Source organism: Barbus barbus (assembly GCF_936440315.1).
Source record: "Barbus barbus genome assembly, chromosome: 3".
NCBI classification, from domain to species: Eukaryota; Metazoa; Chordata; class Actinopteri; order Cypriniformes; family Cyprinidae; genus Barbus; species Barbus barbus.
The window spans coordinates 1,614,583-1,628,520 of NC_136731.1; the positions used below are offsets into that span (position 1 = coordinate 1,614,583).

General features: G+C 42.3%; 2 protein-coding genes across 2 annotated transcripts in view; one reads left to right on the plus strand and one right to left on the minus strand.

The window, feature by feature from the left end:
• The window catches only part of LOC306856321 (uncharacterized protein), a 1,000,538-nt gene that overhangs the window by 662,434 nt on the left and 324,166 nt on the right, over positions 1-13,938 (plus strand). The window lies entirely within an intron of this gene.
• Positions 1-13,938, minus strand: part of LOC306856359 (cytolytic toxin-alpha-like) — a 116,021-nt gene that overhangs the window by 74,805 nt on the left and 27,278 nt on the right. The window lies entirely within an intron of this gene.

A 13,938-nucleotide genomic window follows, 5' to 3' on the forward strand; every position in this document is an offset into this window, starting at 1 on the left:
ACAAGTGAACACTTTTCCACTGAAAATAATGATCATTTGTAACTTCAGTTTAGTGATTTATGATATCAAAATGTCAATGCTATTAAAGTTGTACATTCTCTTTGGCGGACACTTTTATTTAATGCAAGTCAACGAATGAATTTTATGTTCACATGCTTACATTGAATATTAGATGTTAACAACAATAGCAAAATCCACCAAACTAGATTGGTTGGTCACCTCTCCTGCATCTGCATCTACTGCTGTTCACTTCTTAGAATGTCACTTGTTTTTCTTATTCAAAGCGAGTTTTGAGTCGTTTGCTTAAAGCATGTTCCAAAAACCATGATGTTCCCAAAGTGTTTATTCAGAAGAGCATGAACATATGAGGATGCACCCTGAAACTGCATCCATGCTGATGTCTTGGGGTTTGAAAGCAACCAAGTCATCATTATGTCTATTACATTTTTCATGTTCAAACTTCACCTACATTAATCTGCCACAAATCTTACTTGCTTCCAAATGTCTGCTTAGTGTTGTTAGATCATGCCTCCATAAGGGTGCCACAAAAGTGGTTTATATGACAGTTTTCCTAATCTTCATCTGGAATAGGCCTACTGCATATTGTTTCCATTTTGTGTGTTGCACCAGGTTTTTTTTTTAAATTAGTCTTTTCTTTCCCATCTTACAGACTTCTCAGTATCAACACACATTTGCATTTTGTGTTATGCATGGAGGCTACCTGTCAAAGCGACCTGAAAACACACAAACACGTCCTGCATCTGCTCCGACATGAAGACCAGACTCTTTGCATCTGCATCTACTGCTGTTCACGTCTTAGAATGTCACTTGTTTTTTTTATTCACAGCAAGTTTTCTTTGAGTTGTTTGCTTAAAGCATGCTCCAAAAACCATGAATGTAAATGTTCCCAAAGTGTTTATTCAGAAGAGCATGAACATGAGGAAGCACCCTGTAACTGCATCCATACTGAAGTCTTGGGGTCTGAAAGCAACCGAGTCATTATGTCTAAGCAAAATAATCTGCCAATGGGGTAAGAAAAATAATCTTGTTTTCTGTTTGACATAAAATTATTTTTCTTACCCCATTGGCAGATTATTTTGCTTCTTTCAAGCCAAAAAAAAAAAAAAAAACACTTAATTTTGACTTTTTTCCTGAAAACAAGACAATAATTAAAATCCTTCTTGATTTACTTTTTTTTTTAGATATTTTGGCTGAAAACAAGACAAAAAAAAAAATTAAAAATCTAAGTGAGAAGCATTTTTTGCAGTGAGGAAAAAGCCAGTAAAGAGCAGAAGCAGGAGACGAAGTGATGATAAAAGGAGCAGTTTATTTAATAGTCTTAGTTGCATACAGGTACATCTAAAAAAAATTTAGAATATCATGAAAAAAATTCTCTTGTAACGCATTACAAAAAGTGAAACTTTCATACATTTTAGATTCATTACATGAAGTAAAACATTTCAAAAGTTTGTTTTAATTTTGATGATTAGAGCTTACAGCTCATGAAAGTAAAAAAAAAAAAAAAAAAAAATCAGTATCTCAATATTAGAATATTTACATTTGAGCTTCAATTAATGACCATCCATACAGTATAAATTCAGGGTATCTCTTGTTCTCTGAAACCACAATAATGGAGAAGGCTGCTGACTTGGCAATGATCCAGAAGACGAACATTGACGCCCTCCACAAAGAGTGTAAGTCACAGAGGGGCATTACTGAAAGCTGTGGCTGTTCACAGAGTGCTGTATCAAAGCAAATTAAATGCAAAGTTGACTGGAAGGAAGAATTTGGGTAGGAAAAGGTGCACAAGCAACAGGGATGACCGCAAGCTTGAGAATGCAAAGCTGATTCAAACACTTGTGAGAGCTTCACAAGGAGTGGACTGAAGCTGGAGTCAGTGCATCAAGAGTCTCCACGCTCAGACGTCTTCAGGAAAAGAGCTACCAAGCCACTTCTGAACCAGAGACAATGTCAGAAGCGTCTTACCTGAGCTGTGGAGAAAAATAACTGGACTGTTGCTCAGTGCTCCAAAGTCCTCTTTTTAGATGAAAGTAAATTTAGCATTTCATTTGGAAATCAAGGTCCCAGAGTCTGGAGGAAGAGTGGAGAGGCACAGAATCCATGTTGCTTGAAGTCCAGTGTGAAGTTTCCACAGTCAGTGATGATTTGGGCTGCCATGTCATCTGCTGGTGTTGGTCCACTGTGTTTTCTGAAGTCCACAGTCAACTCTGCCATCTACCAGGAGATTTTAGAGCACTTCATGCTTCCTTCTGCTGACAAGCTTTACGGAGATTAAAATTACATCACTGCGTCATTCTAGTTATTGATAAAGCATTGAATACACATCACATGATTTGACCATACCTTCGAGCATGACAATTTAAAAAAAACTAACCATTAATTGGTTTGATTGACTTTCTATGACAAATAAATGGCTTAAAAATACCCCTGTATTTTAAAAACTAAAGCACAAAATTCACAGAATTGCACCTAAACTATAAAAGGAAGGGGGAGAAAAAAAAAATGGGGTGACCTCTAGTGGAGCTCATGGGCTCTCCAGCTAGAGATCGATTTAATGCCACATATATATATATATATATGAGGTTACTGCCCCAGTAAAGGGCTAAAATACAATTTTAGTATATCTCATTTCTGACAGTATAAATAAAAAAGGCCTGTGAACTGTTAAAAAAAAAAAACATGGCTTTAAAATCTAATATTAAGTGAGTATAATTACTGATTATATTCATTTAATAGTTTAAAAGGTCATTTTAGTTTACAGGTATCGGTATCGATATCGACGATACTGGGCTTGAAAATATCGGTATCGGATCGAAAATAAAATAAGAGGTATCACCCATCCCTAGAAACGACGTGGCTACTTATAGCAAACAAAGAGGGTCACATGACATGAACAAACCTATGAGGAAACAAGACACATGACTAGGACAACCAATCAGAACATGACACACTGAACAGAGGAACCAATAGCAGGAATACAAGAGGGCAAGGGAAGCATGAAACAAACAGGAACCGTGACTAAACTTCAAAATAAAAGACATGAAAACAAGAACATGACACAGAACCCAAAACAGACATTACAGGAACATATGGTTTTTGTCAAAATGATTTGTAACATGCATCTACTTGTAACAAGTTCATGCTTGTTAGAAGATAATTCTTGCTAAAATAAATATAACCAAAAATAAAGTTTAATTTCTTCACCCGCATGTGATCCCAGATAATTATGACCTTCTGTTGTAGGGCTGCACAATAATGGGTCAAATAATGACTATTTTATCACAATAAATCTCACACCTTATAACTTATTTCATTTTATCACATTTATTACACTTCACTACAATTAACTCCCCGGGGGCGAGCAGCTCACTTTTTTAAGATCAGTGCGAAAGACACTAAACATACTCTGATTTTAGTCACACAAATAAGTGTTATATATCATTCGAAACTGTTAAGCGTCTACTTTTATTGACTGGCGGTGTTCGCAGTGGTCTGGGCAGCGCTGTTGTTTCGCACTGCTGCTTTCATCTTTAATGTGCTTGGCTGCTTTTGATAATCTTGAGTGACTGTTTCATCCTGTTGCTTCTATAACCACGGAGTTATCCTGCTAAGCCTAAACAATTGTTTTGTCCTACTGTTTTATTACCAACGTGTTTGGTTCGAACAATGCTTTCTTTTTTTTTTTCATTTCAACTATTTCATTGTTAAGGTATCTGTTTTGATTTAATCATCCTGAAACTAAATGTTGGTTTATTTTTATCTTTAACTGTTTGTTTGTTTGTTTATTTGATTAATTTTGCACAACTTTTTTGTGTGTAATTTTGTTGTTGTTAATTTGGTACAAGTTTAAGTTATTTGTGCTGGATTGTGTGTTTTTTGGTGTTTGTTTACTGATAGGAACATTTGTTGTTAACTAGCCTTGAATTATATCTATTTTATTTTATTTTTTCTTATTTCTAATTTGTTTGTGTTTATATGCAGGAGCTGAGGACCACTTGCACGGGTGTCCTGGTGCCGTGGGAGTGTCCTGTCACCAGTCCAGTGTCTTACATGAGGGCTTTTCACACTGAGCTTAACCCCGGGTTATCGTCGTTCTAAACACCGCTTTTAACCCAGAGTAAAGAAACGTTTCACACCTGTAATATGAAAGTGGTGTTAGCATCGCTTTTTACCGGGGGTTATGAAACCCTGCTCCGGACCCACAAGTTTGTTCAGTGAGAAACGAAGCGGTGTTTGCTCGTTGCTGCTTGATGCTTGGCAACAGACAGCCAATCAGAAATTAAGCAGCGAGGCTCATGTCACGTCAGTAGCAGAAAATGCGCATCGTGTAAACAGCAGCCGGTGAGAGAAAAGTAAGAAATGTCAAAAGACAGAAAGCTTGTGAACTGGAGTGATGAGGAGACGGTATTATTCACTTAAAATAAATATTCTCATACTTTGCTTCATGTTTTCTTTCTTTTGTACTTTTGTCTTTGTTTTCTTGCCTTTGTGCGTCTCTTGAGGTTTGTACGGCTAAAGACCTACACCGCGACTGATTACCTTAGCAACTGCATAGCAACACCCTAGCAACCACCCTGGGTACCCTTGCAACGGCCCTAGTAACCATCCTGGGTACCCTAGCAACCACATAGCAACACCCTAGCAACCACCCCAAGTACCCTAGCAACCACCCTGGGACCCTAGCAACGGCCCTAGCAACCATCCTGGGTACCCTAGCAACCGTATAGCAACTCCCTAGCATCCACCCCAAGTACCCTAACAACCACATAGCAACACCTTAGCAACCACTCTGGGTACCCTAGCAACCATCCTGGGTACCCTAGCAACCACCCTGATTACCTTAGCAACCGCATAGCAACACCCTAGCAACCACCCTGTGTACCCTATCAACGGCCCTAGCAACCATCCTGGGTTCCCTAGCATCCACCCTGATTACCTTAGCAACTGCATAGCAACACCCTAGCAACCACCCCAAGTACCCTAGCAACCACATAGCTACACCCTAGCAACCACCCCTTGTACCCTAGCAATGGCCCTAGCAACCATCCTGGGTACCCTAGACATTCAGAATGGAAGATATCCCTCTTTGGATTTTGGTTGCTAGGGTACTCTATTTGGTTGCTAGGGAGTTGCTTGATGAAACTGTAAAGGCTTCTTGTCACTATGAATGATATAAACCAACTCTCGTGCCTCTGTGACGTTCAGAATGGAAGATATCCCTCTTTGGATTTTGGTTGCTAGGGTACTCTGTTTGGTTGCTATGGAGTTGCTTGGCAGCTGCCAATGATGAAACTGCAAAGGCTTCTTGTCACTATGAATGATATTAACCAACTCCCATGCCTCTGTGACATTCAGAATGGAAGATATCCCTCTTTGGATTTTGGTTGTTAAGGTGCTCGACAATAGTTGCTAGGCAGGGGCTAGGAAGTGTTGAGGTGATTCATGATTGGCTGTTTGCTGCCTCGAGTCAAATGAGACCACCCTCATGTTTCTATGACAATTCAGTCCGGAGATATCCCTTTAACCTCTTTCAATGAATGTCTATGGAACTTGTTGCTAAGGTGCTTTAAATGGTTGCTAGGGCGTGGCTTGATAGCTTCACAATGATTCTGAGAGATTGATTGGTCGTCTGAGTAAAATGATTCCGCCCCCTTGTCTCTATGACGCTGTGATCCAGAGCTATGTTCAATACAAAATCCCTATGCAATTTACCATAGTAGGTTAAACGCATGCATTTCATGGGCCGTCCTGCGCCATAGTAAGTCAATGGGGCAACTTTGGGGGGCTCTTGTGCCCCAGGGGTGCAACTTTTACCCCATTGTGAGGTATGTTCTTACAGAGCCTGCCAGCCTCTTCAAATGTGGCAAATCACAAGTTTCTGCGAAATCCTCGCTCTGAGCTATGATTCGTCAAAGTTTGTCGCAATGTTAAGTCAATGCGATTTTTACGATTTATAGTCAATGCGACTATAGCCCCGTCTTAAATTTGCATAGCACCTGAAGTCCTTCCAAGAATTTTCTAATAATTCTCTATTTTTTTACTTTCCTCAGTGTGACATTCATTAAATATAAAAAGTCATTTAAAATCTTAAAAAAATAAAGTTTTAATGAATATGATGTGTTTTATAATATTATAAATGCAAACTTACGTTTCCAACTGACACATTACAGAAAAAGATATAAATAAGTGGCTTAAAACCTACATGCCTGTGAGACTTCTGCACAGTACTGTATATGTGACCCTTGGAACACAAAAGCAGTCATAAGTAGCACAGGTATATTTGTAGCAATAGCCAAAATACACATTGTATGGGTCAAAATTATCAATTTTTCCATCCAAAATCATTAGGATATTAAGTCAAGATCATGTTCCATGAAGATATTTTGTAAATTTCTTACCGTAAATTTATCAAAACTTCATTTTTGATTAGTAATATGTATTGCTAAGGACTTAATTTGAACAATTTTAAAGGCGATTTTCTCAGTATTATTTCTTTTTTTTGCACCCTCAGATTCCAGATTTTCAAACACTGTCCGATCCTCACAAACCATACTTCAACGGAAAGCTCATTTATTCAGCTTTCAGATGATGTATAAATCTCAATTTTAGAAAATTTACCCTTATGACTGGTTTTGTGATCCAGGGTCACATATAACATATAATATATATATTTTCCCTATTGTGTTCAAATATAATTTGCATTTTCCAAAGCTGGAGTGTCTGGTTATAGAACAGAAATGAACCTGCCATTTTAATCCTCTGGCTATTTTGTTGAAGGTGTGGTCTACGGTAATTTACTAAGAATATCATAAATCTGTGGGATAAAGCCTTAGGGGACAAGATGATGAAACATATCAAGTACTGTAGAAGTTTTGCAATATAGGTTTGTCCTGCCTGCTGTTGTTTTTCTATATACTGAGGTTTTGGACATACTATACATGACTGTTCATACAGATTCTCGCCCACTAAATGGTATGGAAGTGGGCATTTTCTGATTCAGCGGGTGACCCACTACATTCTCGCAGCATATTGGCAGATAATTTGATTTGATATGTGAATATAGAGACTTTTAGGTTAATCATCAAGACTGATCATCAACTATGTTTCTGATGCAGAAAAGCTAGTTCATGCATTCATGACCTCTAGACTGGACTATTATAATGCACTGCTAGCTGCTTGTCCTGCATCTTCAATAAACAAGCTACAGATAGTCCAAAATGCAGCGGCAGAATGAATATGATAATATAACAGAAAATATGATCATATAACCCCAATTTTAAAGTCTCTGCACTGGCTACCTATTAAGTTCCGTATCAGGTACAAAATATTACTACTTACTTTTAACCTTCTGGGGCCGACAAACGCGTTTTGGGGCAGATTTTTCTGATAAGGCAGAAATTAGCTTGAATTACTCTGCCATTTTTGATCGTTCAGATAAGAGCAATACACCATTCGAATCTGTAAGGGGTCTACTTTTATTTGTATACACTCATAATAACAACTAAACTTTGTGCTTTTGAAGAATAAAGAAAACAAACAGGGTTCTCCGTCTCCGTGAAACTGTTTTCAGAAATGCGTCACTAAAATGAAGTGTAACTCAGCAAATACTCAACACAGACATGAGAGTTATCTCTATAGAAAGCTTGAAGTGTCTTCTTTCAAATATCGAAAACAAATATTCTGTGATGAAGTAATCCGTATGAAAGCAACACAATGTTCAGTCTGTCCCGTCTAACTCATTATCTCTAATGCGATCCCGTCCTCTCGTGTTCACATGTAAATAACTACGTGACCCGTGCGCATGGAGAAGCCCAACATAAACAAAGAGACAGAAGACTGTTCATCGCTGCTATACTGTTCGTTTCTGGAAGAAGACGCGCTGAGTAAAGGCTGGATTTCCCTCAAAATAAGAGCAAGAGTTCACCCAGAAGAGAGGATCGATCTGATGAGTAAGTAATGTTTCTTTTTTGCATTAGTTAACTGTTCTTGTGACATAAACTTGAACACATTACTAGTTGGGTTTTTCCCAAACTACAACACGATGAATGCTACGCATCTAAGAAAGTTTAGACCATGTTTATTATTAATAATCTGTTCACAAATACATTTTAATAGCGTGCTAAACGATAACAATTAGTTCTCAGATATAAAATATATTTTTTATAGTGCAAAGTTCATCCTTTTATAGTACAAAGCATGCGTGAGTCTATGACTGCAGAATCATATCTTCTATAATATAAAATCATACATGATGTTCAGGATGGCTGTATGACTACAAAATCATAGTTGGGTTTTTCCCAAGCTATAATTCCTGACTAAAATGTTTGAAATCCAGTAAAACATTTTGAATATGATGAGCAATTCATTGTATTTAAATTTCTTACGGCACGATGATGTTTCATGCTCTATATAAAACAATAAAAGTAATATGAGAGTACATTGTAACATGATGAATGCTACGAGTCTAAGTATGTTTAGAACATGTTTATGATTAATAGCCTACTCTGTTCTTAAGATGTTTTACTCTGTTTTCCTTCTTAAGATGGCGCCGGTGAGATCGGCTGCCGTCACGACTGCTCCGACCAACTTTGTCTTCTTTTGTTATTTTTTCGTATTGTTAACTATAAACACCGGTTTCTTTTTGTAAGATGGCCATTCTTACATACGACAGGGCCACTCTTATTTCTATTGGTGCACAATGCACTAACCTTTCGCCGATTTTGAACCCGGACCCATCCTGGCCAAGCGAGATCCTGAGGAGGAACAAAGGACGCGACCCGTACCGGCGTCCTCGAGGGAAACGAGCCGGGGTCAGGAACAGGCTGAGGGCACGCGCACACCGCGCTCCCTTACCAAGTGTCCTGCTTGCCAATGTCCAGTCGCTGGATAACAAACTCGATGACCTCAGAGCAAGAGTCAGGTTCCAGAGGGACATTCGGGACTGCAACCTTCTCTGCTTCACCGAGACATGGCTGAACCCAGCGGTACCAGACCACGCCATCCAGCCGGCCGAGTTCTTCTCGGTTTACCACATGGACAGAACGCTGGACTCGGGGAAGACTAGGGGAGGTGGAGTATGTCTGATGGTGAACAAACACTGGTGCGACAGCGCGAGCATTATAGCCCTCTCACGCTCCTGCACACCGAATCTTGAACTTCTGACCATCAAATGTCGCCCTTTTTATCTCCCTCGGGAATTTAGCTCGGTCATCGTCAGTGCCGTTTATATTCCACCTCAAGCGGACACGGACACTGCGATATGGGATTTACATGAAACACTACACCTTCACCAGACACAGCACCGGGACGCCGCATTCATTGTTTTGGGAGATTTCAACAGTGCCAACCTCAAGCGTGCACTGCCGAACTTCCATCAGCACATCAGCTGTCCCACCAGGGGCGAAAGGACATTAGATCACTGTTACACCCCATACAAGAACGGCTACAAGGCACAGTCACAACCACCGTTTGGGAAATCGGACCACGCCGCCATCTTCCTCATGCCTGTTTACAAACAGAGGCTGAAACAGGAAGCCCCGGTGCAGAGGGAGGTCCAACGCTGGACGGACCAATCGGTGGCCGCTCTGCAGGACGCGCTAGATGACGCAGAATGGGACATGTTCCGGCGCAGCTCTGATGACGTCAGCTTGTTTACGGAAGCGGTTGTGGGATTTATAGAGAAACTAATGGATGATACGGTGCAGAAAACCATCATCAGGACATTTCCCAACCAGAAGCCGTCGGTGGATAAAACCATCCGCGACGCCCTGAGATCCCGCTCCGCTGCCTACAACACAGGGCTCATCACCGGGAACATGGATGATTACAAGGCTGCATCTTACAGCGTGCGCAGATCGGTGAAGGAGGCGAAGCAGCGCTACGGGAGGAAACTAGAGTCGCAATTCCAACATGGCGGCTCTAGGAGTCTGTGGCAGGGACTTAGAACCATCACGGACTATAAAACACCACCCTCCAGATCGGGGAATGCGGACGCTTCTCTGGCTGACGAGCTGAACACTTTTTATGCTCGCTTCGAGGCTGCAGCTAATCACGCTAACGGCGCTAGCAGTGCTAACTGCATGCACGCTGAGGAAGCCGGTGAAGACAACGTATTCACCATCACGGAGCATGACGTGAGGAGGGCATTCAAGAGAGTGAACATCAGGAAGGCAGCAGGACCAGATGGCATCACAGGTCGGGTTCTGAAGGCCTGCGCTGACCAGCTAGCACCGGTGTTCACCGAGATCTTCAACCTCTCCCTGGAACAGTCCATAGTCCCCTCATGCTTTAAGCAGTCCACCATTGTTCCTGTCCCCAAGAAACCGCAGCCCACCTGCCTAAACGACTATCGCCCTGTAGCCCTCACATCAGTGGTGATGAAGTGCTTTGAGAGACTGGTCAGAGACTTCATCATTGCATCACTACCAGACACACTGGATCCACTACAGTTTGCATACAGACATAACCGCTCCACGGAGGATGCCATCTCACACCTCCTCCACACCACAAAAAGTCACCTGGACTGCAGAAAAGGGAATTATGTAAAAATGCTGTTTGTGGACTACAGTTCAGCGTTTAACACCATAATTCCCTCCACACTCACCTCCAAGTTGGAGGTCCTTGGTCTCAGCACATCCTTGTGCCAATGGATCTCCAGCTTCCTGAAGGACAGACAGCAAGCCGTACGGATGGGTAAACACACCTCATCCTCCATCACCCTAAGCACTGGAGCCCCTCAAGGTTGTGTTCTGAGCCCCCTGCTGTACTCACTGTACACTTACGACTGCGTGGCCACTTCCAACTCCACCACCATCATCAAGTTTGCTGATGACACTGTTGTGTTGGGCCTGATCTCAGACAACGACGAGACGGCCTACATACAGGAGATTAAGAACCTGGAGAGTTGGTGCCAGGTGAATAGTCTACACCTGAACATCAGCAAAACTAAGGAGCTGATAGTGGACTTCAGTACGAAGCAGGAGCGGTCATACCAGCCGATCACGATCAGCGGGACTCCAGTGGAGAGAGTGGACAGCTTCAGATACCTGGGTGTTCACATCACGCAGGACTTGACTTGGTCCTGTCATACCAGCACCCTGGTGAAGAAGGCCAGGCAGCGTCTGTACCATCTGAGACGCTTAAGGGACTTTAGACTTCCCTCTCGGGTGCTTAAGACTTTTTACACCTGCACCATCGAGAGCGTCCTGACGGGCAGCATCACTTCCTGGTTCGGGAACTGCACTATGCAGGACAGACGAGCCCTCCAGAGGGTGGTGCGTTCAGCGGAACGTACCATCCACACCGAGCTCCCTGACCTGCAGGACATCTACAGCAAGCGGTGCCTGACCAGGGCCAGGAAGATAGTGAAGGACCTCAGCCATCCCAACAATGGACTCTTTTCTCTGCTGCGTTCAGGGAGACGCTTCCGCTCCATGAAGGCGAACACAGAGAGAATGAGGAGGAGCTTCTTCCCGCAGGCCATTCGGAGTCTTAACCACTCTCCACTATAATCAAATCACCCCACACTTCCACTTTGCACATTTTTCAAGTACAATCTGCACTAATTTGTAAAAGGTTACGTAAGGATAAATGAGTGGGACTTACATACCATTTGTCTTTGTCTTCAGTATTCCTTTTACTCACTTATACACTTTACTGCACAGCACACAGACACTTTATCACTGACATACACTTTACTTTTTATAGAATCTATATAGAATCATATTCTATTTTTTATTCCTCATATCTATTTTTATCCTCATATCTATTTGTTATTTTATTTTATTGCTAGTTTATTTCTGTATGTTTACTGTACTTTTTCTATTTGTATTTTTGTAAACTTGAGGTTTTTCTTAATTTTGTTGGAAAATTTGTTGGACAGTCGTACAATACATTTCACTACATGTCGTACTACGTATGTATATGTATGTGACAAATAAAATTTGAATTTGAATTTGTTCAAAAATAGATTTTAATAACATGCTAAACAATAATAATTTGTTTCTCAAAAATAAAATGTATTTTTTTTACAATAATACAAAGCATGAATGAGTCTATGGCTACAAAACCTATATATATATATATATATATATATATATATATATAGATGCTCCTGATATAAACATGCTCTCAAATGTTTTTTCTTTTTTTTGATTGTTAGTATTTTATTGAATCAGACACCTGCACCACAGATGATGAATCCTGCTGACTTTCAGTCTCTTCCATCTGTTTTCCTCTGAGAGAGCTGCACCAACATCAGATGTTCTTCTTGAATCCATGGAAAGTAGCAGAAACACTTAAATAACACGTAAATATCAGGTGTGATTTATTTTTTTCACTTGTTGAACAGAATCTGTTGCGGGAACGAGTCAAAGTCTGTTCACATCTCTGTGGTTAGATCAGTGTGCACAATAATGTGTCTTTGACCTTCATTATGTGTGTTTTGATTATACTGTGTTGTAAATAAAATACAAATAATTTTAAAAACCCATTTTTTCAGTCTCCTCACACTCTGTCTTACCTGCCTCAGTCACAGTCATGGGTCATTATGGGGCCTTTAGGGGAGGGTCCTTTGTCTCTCAGGTGAAAATCACTTAATATTCAAGCCCATTACCACTCCCTCGCATATTGGCTTTCAACCTTCTGCCTTCTGGCCTGTTCGGCGACGCAGTGAACGCTGTCGTCGACAGGTTTCAGGAGGCTCTTGTAAGCAAGCTAACTCTGGGGGCTGCTGGGCGGGAGCAGCCTCCTCCGCATGCCAGCTCCTCACACAGGGCTGCGCAGAAGCAGAGCGTTGCCTCTCGTGCTCCCCTGCGGCGGAGCCGAGAACGGCGGCGCTCTGTGTCGAGGGCTTCACGGTTGAAGACAGACCTGAGGGATGTCTTGTCGGCCAAGAGGTCCTCGGCAGAGAAGTCCTGACGGGCGAGCCCCAGGACTACGGAGGGCGACCCCTACTGGGGCGGAGTGGCTTACACCGCGGTACTCGGTGACCGTCTCCCCTTGGTGCCCTCCGCGGAGACCTGTCTACCAACACTGCCGTTATTCCAGGGCGCAGCGGGTCCCAGTGAGTATCTTCCTCAGGTTGTTCCGCCTGTGAATACAGCAGGCCTGAGAGACGCCAGACCGCGCGTCTCCTTCCGGAGACCGTTTCTCTGACACCAGAGGTCAGTCTCGAGAGACTGATTCCCTTAGTAGATCGTTTGGCAGCCTGGCAGCGACTGCCGAATGTGTCTCCTTGGGTCCTGCAAACCATAGCGAATGGATATCACATTCAGTTCGACGGGTCATCCCCACCGTTCAACGGGGTTGTTGTGACTGCGGTCCGCCCCGAGCAGGCTCTGGTACTGGAACAGGAAGTCGAGACTTTGCTGAGGAAGGAAGCCATCGAGTTGGTTCCTCCTCACCAAGTTCACACCGGCTTATACAGCCGGTACTTCATTGTTCCAAAGAAGGATGGGGGGCTGAGGCCCATACTGGACTTGCGTCTGTTGAACCGCTCAGCCAGAAAGCTGAAGTTCAAAATGCTCACTGTCAAGCAGGTCATGTCACAAATCAGGTCAGAGGACTGGTTTGTCACAATAGACCTCAAAGACGCCTATTTCCATGTCTCCATCCTTCCTTCTCACAGGAAGTTCCTGAGGTTCGCTTTTGGGGGCAAAGCGTACCAGTATCGGGTTCTTGTCTACGGCCTAGCACTCTCACCCCGCACTTTCACAAAGTGTGTGGATGCGTCTCTGGTCCCATTGCGACTGCAAGGCATCTGCATACTCAATTATATCGACGATTGGTTGATCCTCGCTCAATCAGAGCGGTTGGCGATTCGGCATCGAGATGTCGTTCTCGCCCACATGGAAGACTTGGGGTTAAGACTAAACGCCAGGAAAAGTGCGCTTTCTCCAGCTCAGAGAACCACTTATC